The sequence below is a fragment of the Solanum lycopersicum genome, chromosome 3, assembly GCF_036512215.1.
Source record: "Solanum lycopersicum chromosome 3, SLM_r2.1".
Lineage (NCBI taxonomy): Eukaryota > Viridiplantae > Streptophyta > Magnoliopsida > Solanales > Solanaceae > Solanum > Solanum lycopersicum.
The window spans coordinates 44937293-44940129 of record NC_090802.1 but is presented as its reverse complement, the minus strand read 5'-3'; the positions used below and the strand labels follow the sequence as shown (position 1 = coordinate 44940129).

Below are 2837 nucleotides of genomic sequence, written 5' to 3'. Positions count from 1 at the left end.
GAGTATTGGTTGATATGGGGGTGGGTAATTATTGGGTAACCATATAATATGAAAATAATTAAAATCAAATCCGTAACTTTTATATTTTGTTTTTTAAAAGGTAACTATATAATATGAATTTTAATTAATATTTAATAAATAATAATTTCATATGTATATTTAAAACATTAAAAGCTAATTCATTATTAATTAATAATTTATTATTTATATTAAAAACTTTAAAAGGTAATTGATTAATCAGTAATAATATAAAAGATTTTGTTGATAAAAAGTAAGTGAATAAATGAAACTGATTATTTAAACATAATAATTATTAGTTACATAGTAAAACAATTTTTTTATTAATATATTATTAGTTAATATGCTATAACTTGATAATAATATGTTATAAATAGTTTATTTTTAAATATTTTTTAAATTAATATATTATTAATTGATGTGCTATAAGATGATAATAATATGCTATAAGTAGTTTATTTTTAAAGAGTATGATTACAACTTGATATTTATCCTCTTAAATGTGTGTGGGATGTTAATTTTTCTATTTATAATCACTTTAATCAATAAATAAATAGAAAACATTTTTTTTCTTCTTAATCTCATTTCATCACTTAAAAATAGAAAAACTACATGTATCTTTTTTTATTGAAAGTCATATATATAAGATCATACTAACTTCATCATTAGTTTTTATCCAGATAACAATAAAAAATCTATCAAAATAAGAAGTATTTTATTTCTTAATATTTTCAAATTGAACTAGGGAAAGTATTTGCTAATAAAAAGAGCTGTCACTAGAAGTTTATTGTGTTAATAATGAAAAGGACAATAGAGACATTTTTTGATCAAACTATTGATTATAAGGATATTTTTAAATCAAACTATTAAATATTGACATTTTTGTTCATGAATTTCGCATAATTTAAAAATATTTAATACCCAACTCTGAATCATAAGTAATTTCAACAAATAAACATGGATGCTTGCACTGAAATTGCTAACCAATTAGTCACAAAGAAATAACTATGAAATTAGCCCGTTGAAAGCTTATTTTTATTATATTATGATTGTCACTATAATATCTTCAATAAAACCATGACACACATACAAGCTTAGCCTTGTAATATTTGTACATAGGTAAAGTTAAATGAAATATTTAGCTTTATAGTCACTCCAAAGTTAATTAATTGTCTTTCCTAGTAAGTCAACAAAGAACTGATTACTATAACCATTTCTTATTTTTTTTATTAAGTTGTGGCACTAATCCATTTCTTAAACTGTTGCAATAACTAAGAAATTGAGCAGTAACATCATAGCCTTGGTCTCAACGATCACCCTGACCTGGTTTCACCCAATGGCTTGGTCAAAGGCCAACTTTCAGTCTCACATAATCAGCGATCCCTTCAATTAATCCTCCAGGAGCCTTACCATTACCATTCCACTGCCAAATGTGAGCACTTTCCTGGTATAATACACCTGTGATCTCTCTCTTTACATCCCCAGAGTAACCTTGGATGAACCTGAAAACACAAATGTAACATTCAAATTTTGAATAATACAAAAATTATTTTTTGTCGATGATTGGGGAATGCAATAACAAAAATTAATAATGAAACCTAAGCCAAAAAATGGAGAAGTTATTTCATAACAATACTTTTGAATTAAAATGAACTTTTTTTCTAACGAAATTAGAGCTTAGATGACCATGATTAAAAACAAAATAGAGAAGTCATATTACATAACAAAAATGAGGATATGGGGAATCGAACTTGAGTGATATACAAAGAGAGGTGAATCCAGGAATATTATGTTTTCAACTATTTATACTTGAAACAAAAATTCAAATCTTGGTCATGTGATGATTCCTCTAGCTTATACCAATAGCTTTCATATGCTTTCCTTGGATGTACGGTTATTATATTCTAATTTTTGTCAATTTTTCAAGATACTTAATTATTTAGATTAAGTTAACAGGTGCACGTACACCCCCACTTACCAGAGCGGGGTGCACCTCTACCTACAAACTTAATAAACATACATGGACATCATACAACTTTGTGCATATCTTGTCTACTGAGCCATAACTAATTAAGAGTGTTTATATATAATATAAAGTAAGATTTATATTTTATAAAGGTGCATGTATATATCGATTAATTAATTTTTTATATGTAAGTTTAAGACATGGGCTCATTTCTATGTACCTTGCGCTAACATGAATCTCATTGTTGATAGCCAAAGCTAATCCGCTCATGTCATCGATGAACAAGAAATTTTTTATATGTAAGTTTAAGACATGTGCTTATTTCTGTGTACCTTGCACTAACATGAATCTCATTGTTGATAGCAAAAGCTAATCCGCTCATGTCATCGATGAACAAGCTTACTTTTGATACATTTTTACGATCAGCTGAAAAATTCTGTTGTTGGAAGATATTCCATATGTAGGAAGCGGCAGCTGCCAGTGTATGCTGACCATATTGAGCTCCGATATCTCGGTTGAAACTGGCGCCTCCAGGGGTGTTTGCAACCGTATTCGTCACTGAATAATCCACAACATCAATTTTCTGGTTCAATATTAACACCAATAAAGGACAAAGGAACAAAATCTTATGACTCATTATTGATTTACTCATATAATTTCTTTTCTTATAACAAACACCATCCTTTATAGAGTTTTTCCATATACTTCAACACAAGCTTAATTCAAAAAGGGAATAATATTAATTAAGACCTTGTTTGGATAAGCATTTCTAAGACAAATAACATTAAATGATTTTTAACTAAAAAAAAAGGACCTAGGGGGGTTCTAATTTTTTTTAATCTTTTTAAAAGAA

The 2837-nt window shown here is 27.4% G+C and overlaps 1 pseudogene; it reads right to left on the bottom strand.

Moving 5' to 3' along the window:
- Positions 1 to 1143: 1143 nt before the first annotated feature.
- LOC101265705 (uncharacterized) lies at positions 1144 to 2621 on the bottom strand (annotated as a pseudogene).
- Positions 2622 to 2837: the final 216 nt, after the last annotated feature.